The sequence below is a fragment of the Choloepus didactylus genome, chromosome 3, assembly GCF_015220235.1.
Source record: "Choloepus didactylus isolate mChoDid1 chromosome 3, mChoDid1.pri, whole genome shotgun sequence".
NCBI lineage: Eukaryota > Metazoa > Chordata > Mammalia > Pilosa > Megalonychidae > Choloepus > Choloepus didactylus.
Genome location: NC_051309.1, coordinates 177,931,712 through 177,945,702, shown reverse-complemented (window position 1 = coordinate 177,945,702; position 13,991 = coordinate 177,931,712). Strand labels below are relative to the sequence as shown.

The following is a 13,991-nucleotide window of genomic DNA, read 5'->3' as shown; positions in this document are numbered from 1 at the left end:
TTAAATATACACCTGCCATATAATCCAGCCATTCCACTCCTAGGTATTTATCCAACAGTAATAAAAACTTATGACCATACAAAGAATTGTACATGAATGTTCATAGTAGCTTTATTTTTAATAGCCCAAGCTAGAAACAACCCAAATTGTTGTTCACAATAGGTGAACAGATGAACTGTGGTATAGCCATACAATGGAATACTACACAGCAATAAAAGAATAAATATTGATATGTGCTACAACATGGATAAATCTCAGAATAATTATGCTGAGTGAAAGAACACAGACAAAAAAGAGTACATGCTGTATGATTCCGTTTATATAAGACTCTAGAAAAAGCTTACTAATCTAGAGTGATGAAAAGTAGATCACTGGTTACCTGCGGATGGGAATGGGTAAGGCCAGGAGGGAGAGATGACAACAGGGCATGAGGAAATTTTTTTTTGAGGGGAGAGGGTGATATGTTTGTTTTCCTGATTGTGGTGACGGTTTCACAGGTGTGTAACATATGTCAAAATTTATCAAATTTTACACTTTTTATTATATGTCAAATACCTCAATAAAATTCTTATAAAAGCTATGTAAATAATAACCAGTTTGGGTGGGGTATGTCACAAGTGCTCAGTTCTGCCTTCCTGCCTCTCCCCACTGGTTATAGGGCAGAAGGTTGCTCCAAAGCACTCCACAAGATATCCAACATTGAGCTCCTTCCTCTACGTACAAAATATCCTGGAGCTTTCAAAAAGGGAGTGTCCACACCAATTATCGAGATAGGTCCTGAGAAAAGCACTGTCATAGACAAGGGGCATTCCAGCTCAGTAGCCAATGGGTGAAGTGATGGATGCACATAAATGTAAGTCCTCCTGGCCTCCACTGATGGGAGGAATGAGAGGACTAGGGCACAAGTGCAGAAAATCAGAGGTTCTTAAGAAAAGCATGGATGGTCTCTGAGCAGTGACTCAGGCCCTGTGTGGCTTCTGGCTTTCAAACAGTGTCCGTCAACGTGATCACTTGTTGGATTCATTTGGAGCCTCTGTTAGGCCTATTTTCTGAGTTCTTCCTGAGCAGTGGTGCCTCTTCCTGCTAAAACAGCTTCTCATTGTCATCATCCAGTCTCCAAATATTGGTATGACATTTTGCCCTCTGTCCATCTTCTGACCTCTTCCTAGTTCAAAGGGAAATGTCCTTTTTACTTTTCTAATTGAGAACTACCCCCATCCCTTTGGTGCTCCAAAGAAATAACATACAAAAATTAAATTTCTACTTTAAAATGGTCTGGATGCTTATATCCTGTCTTAGTTTTCTAACACTGATAAAATGCAATAAACCAGAAATGGGATGGTTCTTACAATGGGGATTTATTAACTTACAACCTATAGTTCTGAGGGCTTGAAAACGTCCAGATCAAGGCATCAAAAGGCAATGGTTTCTCCCCAAAGACTGGCTGCTGATGATCCTCAGCTCCTCTGTCACACGGCCAGGCACATGAAGACATCTGCTGTTCTCTCCTTTCCCTCTTGGGTTTCATTGCTTCCAGCTTCTGGCTTCAGCGGCTTCCTTTCTGTTTTCTGTATGTCCTCTCTCAGTTTCTCTGGGACTTTTTTTCTGGGCCTTCTCTCTGTCTTTTACCCTCTTATAAGTCTCACGCTGAATGAAGTGAGTCACATCTCAACTTAAGTTAAGATCCTATTCACCAGAAGATCCTACTTACTTTGGGTCCACACACTCAGGGATGGATTAGCGTTAAAAGCATGATCTTTCCTGGGGTACATGCAGCTTCAAAACATCACACATCCTAATATATTTGTATGTGTAATATTTTAAAAGATTAAAGATATGCATTGCAAATGGGATTATGAGTGATTTTATTAATTTTCTTTTTCTAGATTTTATAAATTTTCTACAGTGAACATGCATTTTATAAAAATAATAAGATACTGTAAAATAAAAGCTGGGAGAGACATAGAAGCAGGCTTTCATATTGAAGGGAAGAGGGTTATAGAAAGGGAGAGGTTAAAAATTAAGGAAAGATGCAATTAAGGGTCATAGGATTAATTTGGATTGCAGAGGGACATTTTGTCTTCATAGATAAGAAAGAAGGAAGTAGATGGGGTGTGATGCAGTTAAAAATACATATTTAGGCTGAAGACAAGAAATAAAGCGAGTTTACCCATGAGGGCACCAATATTCTCTGAGGTAGAAGTCATATTTAATGAGACCCACTGCCACCACCTCAGTCCTTTCCCCCTTCTTGGCTAATGCAGGGACTACTGCCTAGTCACCTTCTCTCCAGTTCATTCTTCACACAGCTGCAAGAAGGGTCTTTCTAAAACAGCAGGTACCCAGATGCATTTCTAACTTACTTCTTGGAGATTTGCTTAAACTTGACCCAAACTCCAATTCCCTTGCCTGGGACAATCCACATCCCTCACCTGCTTTGAGCAAGTAACTGTAACTTTTTTTCTCTGTCTCCACAATCTGTTGGTATAGGCTGTCCTCTTCTGCCCATGTTAGTCTGATCTCAAAGATCAGTCACTTTATAGATTTTGTCCCTAAATCCACTCCCCTCAAGGGTTCGGCGAGTTCAGTAGCGCCTTCCACTGTCTCCCCAGCTCCTCCCCAAGGCTCTCAACCCATTTACCTCAAGGGAACACAGACGAACTCTTCCCGTGTCTCACTCAGAAGAGGTCAGTGCACATTCGTATCCCTTTGGTCTTGCTTTCTATCCTAACTAGGCTCCAAGAAATTTCTTTTGAATGAATTCCCTAAAGGAAATCTGGAAAGAACATTTTCTACTTCTTCCTAAACAGTAATCCCTTTGTGTCAAAACTGTGCCCCAAATTCCCACTCCTTGGGTTGATAGTCAACCCTCTTCATCATCTAGTCCTGCCCCCTCTTCTCACCTCACCTCCTGCCCTTCCACTGAGAAGGATGCACTGAGACTTGGCAATTTCCTCAGACAAAACTCTGCCCCATGGAACTTGGTGTATTTTCATATAACCCAAAGTTCCTCTCCTCTTCCCACCTTTTATCAAATGCAGCTCAAGTACAAGAAATCGCTTCTGATCTCTGGTATAAAATAGATATATAAATGGGAATGTTAATCCTTCCTGCTCCATTTTCAGTGGCATTTCTTCTGGATGTGAACAAGTATCTCAGTGTTTCTCAAGAACTTCCTCACAGAGAGCAGCTATTAGACCTAAGTATCATTGCACAAAACAGACTCCCTTGCAAGGGCATCTGAAGGCCCAGTATAAATCTTTTTGGTACCCTCTGAAATGAAATGAAATACTTAACAACCCCCCTCCTCCCGGAAGCTTTTCTTGGTTCCAACCTACTTCTCCCTGACTGAAGGAAAGCTATACTTGGAGGTTGTAGGAAAAGTCACAGTTGGCTTCCTTAGCAAAATCGTGACAAGGTTGGACATTCCCATGTGAACATGAATGCATGAATGAGTTTACACATTCTCTCCCACCACCCAGTAAGCTGAGAATCAGTGTTTCGGCTTTGGAATCCTTCCTGAGTACTGCAAATGAGGAAATGTGGCCAATTGTGGTTGCAGAGTTGTTCTTTGTTTTCCAAATATGTCAAGCCCTTGAACAAGTTTTATTGAAACCAGTGATTATATCTACTTCCAGTCCTGTCCTGGCCCAGTGCTTCCTTATTTTGTAAGAAGTTGATGTGTTGCTATTAAATTAATTCAAGACACAGCAATTTAAAGCAAGTGCTTTTTATCTGGAAAAAGTCTCAGACCTCTTTGAGGATCCGATGATAATTATGAACTTCTCTTCAGAAAAAGTAAATATACACCACATTTTGCATATAATTTATATACTCCTGGACTCTGTTCTTTAAAAAAAGAAGTCTTCGGTTTTAGAACAAAAGTCTTAACAAAGGCTGAGTGTGTAAGATGCCAAAAACATATTTAAAGGTAATATATTGAGTCAGTTAATTAAACTTGATACCAAACTACTGATAAATCTGATTTTTAAGTAAATTAAAACACTATTTGCTTTAAAGTATTAAATATCCACAACCTGAATCAGTATTTAGAGAGATTAAAGTTTCATTGCTGCATTTAAGCTGAGATACAGTATATATTTATTTATCATTTATTTCAAATGTATATGTGGCTAAAGTTTATGAGGGTAAAAAATCTCAACTCAGTAACATTACACACAGTGTCTAGATCCTGAATCAGTATTTAGAGAGATTAAAGTTTCATTGCTGCATTTAAGCTGGGATACAGTATATATTTATTTATCATTTATTTCAAATGTATATGTGGCTAAAGTTTATGAGGGTAAAAAATCTCAACTCAGTAACATTACACACAGTGTCTAGATCCTGAATCAGTATTTAGAGAGATTAAAGTTTATTGCTGCATTTAAGCTGGGATACAGTATATATTTATTTATCATTTATTTCAAATGTATATGTGGCTAAAGTTTATGAGGGTAAAAAATCTCAACTCAGTAACATTACACACAGTGTCTAGATGTGACACTGCCATTAAGGCAGTTTGGAAATAGGATGCAAGAGTTTATTTGACCCATGCAAATAAGCATTGACAGTGGGCTGTCAGTAGAATAGGGCTTGCTATGGCCATGCAGAATGGTAGATGTCATGGAGAAACTTCTCTTGATCTTTGCAGCCACCTGAATGACAAAATTCTTTGCTTTTTAAACAGGTAATATTTTATATAGAAGTCATTTTTGAGAACTGCAAGGAATATTTCATTCCGTGCGCACCTTATGTATTTTGCCTGGGTTTGAATCCCAAATGCACCATTCTCCAGCTTTGTGATTGGAAAAGCTGTTTAACTCGGTTACCTCATCCTTACAGTGGGGTGAGAGTTGCCCTACCTTTAGAGTGTGCTGAGGGCATTCACACTAACAGGATGCATCTCCCACCCAAAATTTTGATCTGATGTTGAGAGTGATGACCCATAGACATTGGAAATGTGTGTTACTCACATAATGAGGCTTTCTGGGGAGAGCAGGGCAGGCTCCTAAGCAGCTCTGACAATGGCTTGAGGCAGCTGGGAAAGGAACTAGCTAGTTATTACCATGTTAGGGAGTAGAGCTTGGGTGAGGGTTCACCACTCAGGGCCAGGGATTGTGAGGTTAAAACATCCAGCAGGTGCCAAAAAATGAGTGCCAAAACTTTCTTATCAGCTTGCTCAGATGTGGGGCAGGAGGGGAAATGGTGGAACTTGACAGCTGTCAGAAGTCCAACAAAGAAAAGGGACTCAGACTCCTTACTATAGGGTGGCTTTGAGTATTCAATGGGTTGATACACATCAAAGCCTTGGAATGGTGCCTGGCACACGGTGAATGTGAGCACATCTGTTATTTTTGCCTCCGTAACCTCTATCACACTGTTTCCTCTGCCAGGTTTGCCCTATGCCCTTTCTCCAACCTGCAAATTCCTCTCTATCCTATAACAGTGCCCCTCTAGTTACTCCTCCTTGCAAAACTCTTTCTCCCATTCTAGGTAGAATTAATCACTCTCTCTTCTACAGTTCTTGTTACCTGTTTTATAATTAAAATTTTATTAGTTATCTCCCCCAAATAAACTGTTTATTTTTATATGATATGAGCCTAGAATAGAGTGTAGCCGTGGTCACCACATTTTATTAAATAAATGATTGGATAAATTAATTAGTAAGTCAGATTTTTGTATACAGGTAAATTTAGGTAAATGCTAGCAAACAAAGTATAACTATAAGAAAATTTACTTATTGGGATCAATTTTTGTTCTTGTTAGCTTTCGTAACTCTCTGTGCCTTCCTAAGAACCTTCACTAAAAAGATCCATTAAGGTTCAGCCTTACCAGGAAATGCTAGACCAAAAGAAAAGTTTATTTAACCAACATTTGTTTAGTGGCTGCAAGATGTAAGATCTCTGCAAGTTTACAAAGATGACAAAGACACAATATGTACACCCATCAGAATATTATAGAAAGATGATGTACTGGTTTGAAACAGTTGTGTATCCCTGGAAAGACTATGTTCTTTAATGCAGTCTTGTGGGGGCAGACTTATTATGGGTGGAAACTTTTGATTAGTTTGTTTCCATGGAGATGTGACACACCAAAATGTGGGTGAGACCTTTCAATTAGATTATTTCCATGGAGTTGTGACCCCACCTATTCAGAGGGGATCTTGATCAGTTTACTGGAGTCCTTAAGAGAGCTCAGGGAGAAAGACAGCTCAGAGCTGACACAGACCAGACACTTAGAGATGCAGACAGAAGGACGTTTGGAGATGCTGGGCTAAGAGATGAAGCCCAGAGTTTGCCCTGAAGAAGCTAGGAGAGGAGCCCCAGATGCTTCAAGAGAAATGCCCTGGGAGAACAAGCAAGTATGAGAGAGAGAAAGGCCATTTTGAACCCAGAACCTGGGAGCAAAGGGCGAGCAGATGCCAGTCACGTGCCTTCCCGGCTGACGGAGGTGTTCCAGATGCCACTGACCTTTCTTCTGTGAAGGTATCCTCTTGTTGATGCCTTAGTTTGGACACTTTTATGGCCTTAGAATTGTAAATTTGTAACCTAATAAATCCCCTTTATAAAAGCCAATCTATTTCTGGTATTTTGCGTAACAGCAGCTTTAGCAAACTGGAACAGATTATTCTAGAAAAAAAATATATATATATATATATACCTATTAATACACACACACACACCACATACCACATATACACATCCAAATAATAAAAGGTAGTTGGGAAAGGGAAAGAAGCACTTATAAAATCAAAGCCCATTATCTCTTATTGACAGGCAACCACCATAGTCTAACAAATACACAAAAGTCCACAATGACGACCCTAACGTAAACTACATAAAGCAGGAATCTTGGCTATCTTGTCTCCCACCATCCAGAACAATGTCTGACGTACTGTGATGCTTCAATAATTAGCTCCTGAATGAATCTATTAATGACTTACTGTATTACACTTAGCAAATCAATTAAGTTCTCTGAGCCTCAGTTTCTTCATCCAGAAAATGAGGGGTAAAATTAGATCTGTTTAACACTCTCTCTAGCCTTCTCAGTACCTATGGTTCTGCCGAGCCTGTGTGGGCACTTTCTCATGAAGTGCAAGGCTATGATCATTCCAGGCATGAAGAAGGACCACTTGTCTGGGTAGACTCACCTCTACCCACTGAAGGGCAAGGAAGGGAGGTATGCAGGCAGAAAGAAGGTGAGAAGTGGGGTTTCAAGGAAGAACACGGCATGGCAGTGGTGATTCCAGAAGTCCTAGGCAAGGCTTAAATCTGTAGGGAAGAGGGATTATGCTGCCTTATAAAATGTCCAATTATTCTTTTTGTCTTATTTATGAAATCATAGTCCACAGCTAAGCCTCCCTGTAGACACAGCACCGTAAACTTCCTGTTGGTTCAACATTTCTGAAGCAGTAATAGACTGACTTCTTGTCCAGCATATAATAGTATTTCTCATCGTCACCTCCAAGAGAAAATGGATAAACAAATTTTGATTAACTGTTTTTAAAGACTTTGATTAAATGCATCTATCAATTAAGTCTTGATATAATTTGTATTCTTACATCACAATATTAATCATCCCAGATTTGAGTGTGTGTTTGGGGGGAAAGAGTAGAAATATCTTCAGTCCTGTGAAAAAGTATTAGACATTAAAGAAACTCTCTAAAATGTTTCCCTAAACTTTTGTTTTCCTAGAGAAGTAATTCTCAAACTTCCAGGTGCATAAAAGTTACCCAGGGTGCTTGTTAGAAATGCAGATTCCTAGGCCCCGCCCACAGATATTCTGTTTCTGTGGCTCTGGGACAGAGCCTAAGAATTTGTGATTTCAACTGCTGTGCAAGTGATTACAATATGGATGGCCGAGGGATCACATGTTGTATCTCCTCTCAAGGCAGACCCATAAAAGATAGATATTTTTCCTTTTCTTTTTCCTTTCTTTCACGCTAATCTTGTTCATGTTTGATATCATTGCACCCTCTAGTGGATAAGTTTTCCCAGCAATATGTTTTCCTAAATTACATATACATTGTTCCAAATTTGTAGGAAATTCCGTCTTTCATGAATTCTTAGAGGGAAACAGTGGTAGACTAGGAAAAAGTTTATAAGAAAAAACTGGTTTGGTGATCTAGCAGCAGAATCATATGTATTTACATATATGTTTAAAGTGTAATACACATATATTTTATAGAGAGGGATATTTTTAATCCTGACAGAAGTTGACTGAATAAAATATAACTAATCTGCTTTATAGAAATATTTTAGCAACCTTGGGATTAATGGCCACGACATTTCTTTGATAGTGCTGCTCGTAAAGTTGATATTCCCACACACTGTTTCTAATAAGCTCTTTCCACCACATTGACACAACAATTTGGACCATCCTGTTTGCAGTCTTCTGAGCATCTCTTCCGTACTCAGTGAAAATGAGGTAAAATGGTTATCCAGTTTTACCAGTGAGAAACCTGAGGCTTAAGGAGGTTGGCTTACCTGCCCCAAGACAGACAGCTGTGCTCTCCTGCGGGGAGGGTGAGCTGCCTCCTGAGTCTCAGTTCTCTGTCATTTCCCTCCACCGTCTCTGACCCTGCGGCTCCTTGCCAGCTTGACCCAACTAGCTCATCATGCTCCCTCTCTCCCAGCACCCAGGCCCCCTCCTCCTACCTCAGCTCTTCTTGCTCCCTTGCTTTTTCCAATAGCTCTACATTCTTGGCATCAGACTCTGCTAGGGTCCTTTCATTTGAACAGTTCTCACCCGGTAGCGTGCACCTCTCTCTGCAGCAGACTGATAGTCTCCAACAGGAGACTCCAGTCACCAGTCACCATCCTCGGTAACTAGTTCCTTGCATTGTAAATGAATGTGACAAGATAATTATCAATGTTTTCACAATATTTCTTTCTCTAAAGGTTTAGCATATACTAACTAATGAGTAGTACAGTGTAGAGAGTGATGCACTGAGTTGCAGGGGTCTTTCTGGACATCTTCACCAAATAAACCATTTTCTATCCATCTATCCCTTGTCTCTTCAGTCTCCCTTCCATTTTTTTTTCCTGGATTTTAGGTCTGCTCATGGAACCCATAAGTCTCTGTAGTGATGACCAATACACTAAAAAAAAAAAAAAAAAATCCTTGAAAGTTGTAAAATTTTAGTTAAAAGATAATGCCTATAATTATAGTTTGAACTAATTAAAATATCAAAAGTCAAAATCTATAATTAATCCAAAACTGAAAACAGGAGTGGTGTGCTTTTAAAATACATACATGTTTAACAATCAATATGGCAAGGATCACAAACTAATGAGAACTGAAGCTGCCCATGGACACGAGCATGGCTTTCCACACCCAGGCACACCCGCTGAGTGTCAGGCCTGCAAAGTAATGGGGGTGGGCACTGGAATGGAAACTGAGTCTTAAATAAATGTTAGCCCTACCTCTGTCACTTATTGACCTTGTAATTTTAGTAAACTAGAAAATTTAGTAAATGTTTCTACCTCTCTCTATACTCTCACTTGTAAATCGTAAGAAACTTTTTTAAAAACAATGATCTCACTCTCTTAAGGATGTTATGAAGAGTAAATAAGGCATAGTTAGGACACTAGATTTCAGTCCAGAATTTGCCACATTTAGCAGGAGGACATTGATAAGATCCTTCCCAAAGCCTTAGTTTCCTGATTTGAAACAAAACAAAACAAAAGTGAGACCATTTGATGTCTTAAGACTCCTTCCTGCCATGACGAAGTGTGATTTGATTTCGGGATGGTCTGAGATGGTTGTGAATGTTTGTTGAGAAAGAACTTGGGGTAGTTCCGGGTTGCTGTGTTAACTAAAGAAGAAGTACTGTACATGGCAATTGTGAACAAACTTAACAGACCAGTGAAAAAGGTCCGTTAAGGGAAGCAGCGAGATAAACACATTACCATTCAACAAAGCCTGAAATTATTAACTAAGGAGATGAACAAGTCTGTACCAAGCACTGTCAAGTTCATTTAACAAATTCTTTTCTTACATTTACGACATGACATGAGTTGTGTAGCTTTCTCTTTTACCTTACACAGGTGACCTCCCTGCATGTTCAAGGATAAAGACACTTTATTAAAATGTGGAGGGAGTGAAAGAATAAGGTCATTCTAAACTTAGGGATGGATCTGGGCATGGCAGCAGGAGAAAAGAAAAGCCAAGGCATGATAAGGAGGCGGAGTGCAGTGCAGGCTGCGAAGATGCAGTCAGAGAGAGAGGAAGAGAAGTGAGAAAGAAAAGCATCAGGAGGGCCGAGAAGGAAAAAGTTTCACAGAGAGAGCTCCATTCATGTCTGTTGAGACAGAGTATAGCAAACTAAGGACTAATTTCATTGACTAAGTACAAAATCATTGGTGATGTCGGCCGAGTATGAGACATATGGTAGAGGCAGAAATTAGATGAAGTGGGTCTCAGAAGAGAAGTAGCCTTTACTAAGTGGAGATTATCAGTTTGAAAATGGAAAGGACGAAATAAAATGGGCTATTCCTGGGGCAGCAGAACTCAAGCTAAAGTGATGTTTTGAGGGGAAAAAAAAAAATGGAGAAACTGGAGTGTATTAAAAAGGTGAAACACAGAATTATGGAGAGGGAGGGGGTGAATATAAATGATAAATCTAGATCTCCAAGGAGAAAGGAAGGACCGGGCTCCAGGGGTGAGGGGGAATGTCATCTTTGGTCAGGAAGAGAAATGAGGAAGGAAAAGAGAAGGGCCATAAGGTTTTTGCTTGGGAAGAAGTCAGGGAATTCGCTTTATAGCCACACACACACACACACACACACACTTGCTGCTGCTTTTAAATTGGAGGCGAGACAACCTGTCAGGGCAGGAAGGGATGAAAGAAGGAGGAGGAGGAATTGAGAAGAGAAATAACATTCACTCTAATGATTTCTTATGACAATTACTAAGATGAAGGGAAACAATAAATATTAAAGTGCTTTTTGTTAACACACTACACACAAGTAATACATTTTTTACTATTGCTTTAAATAAGTACGCCTTTTCTTTTAGCTTGAAATTATTCCAATAACCCTTGGATTTTCGCTATAAATTGCCTTTGTCCTGCTATAAAACGTCTACTTTTCTACCCACTGGCTGTTTCCCTACTGGACATACTGAACCACTGCACATATTATTCTAAATACATTAATGTCATCTCTCCTTGGTAAAGTATTATTATATCAGCATTAATTTAGAAGAGCAGACTTTAAAAGTCACAGTATATAAAAATCCAAATCAATGACCTTTTGAGGGTAAAGAGATATTTCTTTCACTTATCCATTCTCAGGGAGCTTCTTGGGCTTTGTAATCAATAAGAGAGAAGAGTAGCTGGGGGACACCTTTTGGGAGATTTCTGTCAGGGATCAGCTGCCTTTCCTGGTTTACATTACTCAGAGAAGACATAATTATAACCTTTATATCCATATTAATGCTTTCAGTTTTTTTGAGAGGTTTGATTCTTTTTAACCTTTTATGAAATCTTTCACCCAGAGCAACATTTATTTCAGAAACACAAAGCCTTAACATAACATTTTGAATTGAACTTTTAGAAGAAAAGAGTGAAAAGTTACTGGAGCATGTATTACAAGCTGTGATTTAAAAAAAAAAAATCTTAGCAGAAAAGAAGCTATCATTGTGTAGTCTTCTAAATGATTCCACCTGGTCTATGCATAGGAGTTCACCCACTTACCCTTTGTTCAAATAGTTAACACAAAAGACTGCGTTTTCCTGCTATGAGATGCAGTATTCGAAACATCCATTTGTATCTGGAAAATAGATGGGGAGCTTCTGCTAACTTAATTCCACATGGACAAATCCCAATGCATCCCTTTGTCATTCCTCAGTGAGGTTATCAACATGATGCATTAATCTAGACGGTCATGGTAACCAACGCCAAATGGAGGTGGTGCTGCAACTTCCAAATTATGATGATCACTAATGTTTATTGACTATTTACTGAGTGCCCAGTACTTATTCTGCACTTACATGTATTAACTCACTTAAACCCTGCTCTATAAAGTAGGTCCTATTCTTATCATTTTATAGGTAAGGAAACTGAAGCACAGAGAATTAAAAGAACTCAATCAAGGTCATGTAGTTCATTAGCAGCAGAGGTAGAATTTGAACCCAGGTCCCTCATTTTTAACAATTGCACCATATCAGTTTGAATCACAGAGGACACTGTGAAACTGCATGTTCACCCCTCAGTGGTCGATTCAGCAAGGCCTGGGAGTGTGTATTGGGAATGCATATCGCTCCCTGAGGTGATTCTCTTAGACTGCCAAGGCCGAAAACTACTTCAAACTATAAAGGCAAAAAGTGAATAATTTTTATTATTCCCCTCTATGTTCAAAGCGTGCCCATTTGTCAGTGGTTCTGAATGCAAACCAAGTGGCAGCAAAATAAAGTCATTGATTTCAGGTTCCTAAGTACCCTTTGTGGGAAAGTTTATAAATCATTTTCAGTAAGACTGCCAATTACATGCAGTATTATCTTTACCCTAACCTCTGGGTATCAGCGTTAACACATCAGTGGCTACTTCTCCAACTGAGCCAACATGTGCTCAAACTGTCCCAAGATGGTAGGTATTAATCTTATATTTATATTTAAAAAATGGAAGACTAAGCAGTTTCTTTGGGAAACATGACTCATTTCCTCACCCTTTTTGTTTGCAGTTTCTTTGGACGTAGGTCCTGACCCCTGCTGTAGTGCAAGACCATTTCCTCTTTTCCTGTTGTCAGGAGAAACAGAGGAGATGCACTCAAACAAAAATATACAATGTCTTTTAGCATTGGTCCATGCATAAAAGATGCCAAATAATTAGATCACTGTGTACAAAAAGTGGAAGAGAGAGCTGGAGGGAAACAGATTTTCCCAGAGAAATGAGAGAGTATTTAAGGATAGAGCATTTGAAGTTTTAACTCTCCGTAAGAAAGCTTGGACATCCACATACATGATTATTTGTAATTCCGTTGAGGGGCGAGTTTGCATCATTCATGCTTTCTGCCTTGTGTCCCATAGTGAGTGCTTTAACTAACCAGTGAATTTAACCAACTGCCCAGCATCTACATCTCAGCATGGCTATCTTGTTTTCTACTCATCACCAGATTTGTGGTAAATTTTACTAAAAGTCTGAAGAGGTCACATTTTTCTTCTGGTGTTCTTTAATAGATTTTAAGAGGGAAGTTACTTATCCTAGGTGTATTTATGAATTTAGGGATTCAACAAGCTCTCAAGAGTTATCTCTCAAAAGGATTAAGAGGCCATTGTTTTTTTTCCCAGAGTATTTGAGATTGCAGCTAATATAATTAGATTTTAATAACCTTTCATATCAGTGAAACAATAATTTCAAAAGTGAAATAAAAATTTAACAGTTTGATTCCATGATTAATAAGCTAACTCCAAACCAGTTGATCTGATTTTGAAAAATTCACTGGTTTGTGTGTTTTCATTCACCCTGAAATATTTCCATCACAGCCAGATAACCAAACGGTTTGTTGATTACCCTTCCCAGGGCTACTAATTAGTTCATGACAGGGAATGACAAGTGCTACTTTTAACATAGACGTCATTGAGGTCACCTTGGAAGTCTACCAAGTGCCATTCCTTAAGCCAGTTCTCAAGCTTTAGCTCACATCACAATCACCTGATGGCTTGTTAAACCAAGATTTCTGGGCCCCACCACTAGAGTTTCTAATATAGAAAGTCTGGGGTAGGGTCCAAAATACTGCATTTCTAATGAGAGTGACGATGATTTCTGCTGAAGAACAGTTTTTGAGAACCACTGCCCCAGACCAATGAACCCTCTAGAAGATTCACCAATATGGCAAGATCAAGAACTTTTGCAGGGTTTATTTACTATCCTCTAGCAGATATGCCTTACTAAGGCACATAGATAAGGTAATAAACTTTAGACTTGCTATCCCAGGTACTATTTTCACTTTTGTGGTAAAAACCCACCATAATATGATAAGGGTCAG

General features: G+C 39.1%; 1 protein-coding gene and 1 long non-coding RNA gene across 3 annotated transcripts in view; one reads left to right on the top strand and one right to left on the bottom strand.

Annotated features, from left to right (window-relative positions):
• Nucleotides 1-7,211, bottom strand: part of LOC119529996 — a 46,291-nt gene extending 39,080 nt beyond the window's left edge. The window contains exon 1 of the long non-coding RNA XR_005215988.1: nt 7,154-7,211. This is a non-coding gene — a long non-coding RNA (uncharacterized LOC119529996). The remainder of the gene's footprint in view (nt 1-7,153) is intronic.
• LOC119529992 (E3 ubiquitin-protein ligase MARCHF1) overlaps nt 1-13,991 on the top strand; it is a 581,433-nt gene that overhangs the window by 544,012 nt on the left and 23,430 nt on the right. The gene's annotated exons all lie outside the window — the stretch shown is intronic.